We start from the raw sequence: 944 nt of genomic DNA, 5'->3' as shown, positions 1-944 counted from the left end.
CCTGCCTGACCACCCCTAACTGCCTCTACTTGCCAGCCTGATCCCCCGCTAACTGCTCCCCTGCCAGCCTGGTCGCCCCCTAACTGCCCCCTTCCTGCCTGATTGCCCCTAAATGTCCCCTGCCGGCCTGGTCGCCCTCTAACTGAATGGACAAAGCCATGGTGGTGGGGGCCTAGGCAGAGGCAGTTATGGACAATCAGGCCGGCAGGGGAAGAGTTAGGGGGCAACAAAGCTAGCAGGGGGGCAGTTAGGGGGCGACAAGGCCAGCAGGGGGGCAGTTAGAGGGCGACCAGGCCGGCAGATTGGAAGACGTCTAGAAGATGTCCGGTCGACCTGGTCTAATATTACCCTTTTATCCATGGTGGTGGGGGCCTAGGCAGAGGCAGTTATGGACAATCAGGCCGGCAGGGGAAGAGTTAGGGGGCAACAAAGCTAGCAGGGGGGCAGTTAGGGGGCGACAAGGCCAGCAGGGGGGCAGTTAGAGGGCGACCAGGCCGGCAGATTGGAAGACGTCTAGAAGATGTCCGGTCGACCTGGTCTAATATTACCCTTTTATTAGTATAGATGATGGCTCTTGTCCAGCTTGGCTGTGTCCTGTGCTAGCTCTTCAACCGCCCACCCAGCCCTGCCCAGGACCCAAATAGAGGAACCTGGGGGGGAGGAAGGGGGCTCCAGGTGTTTAATTAATCCTACTATAATTACTACTAATTGTCACTGTTAAGTAGTTCTATTGTGGTTTTGTTCAAATAATAGCATTTATGTAATAGGAAAGTAAATAATACAAAGTAATATGGCATTTTAAATAAATACCAATTTTCATATTTTTATATTAAAGTAGTAACTTTGTGTGTGTAATTATCTATTACACTAGAGGCCTGGGGCATGAATTCATGCACAGGTGGGGTCCCTCAGCCTGGCCAGTGATTGAGGCCTATGGCGGGGGG

Source organism: Myotis davidii, unplaced genomic scaffold (assembly GCF_000327345.1).
Source record: "Myotis davidii unplaced genomic scaffold, ASM32734v1 scaffold1069, whole genome shotgun sequence".
NCBI classification, from domain to species: Eukaryota; Metazoa; Chordata; class Mammalia; order Chiroptera; family Vespertilionidae; genus Myotis; species Myotis davidii.
This window is presented reverse-complemented; position numbering follows the sequence as displayed.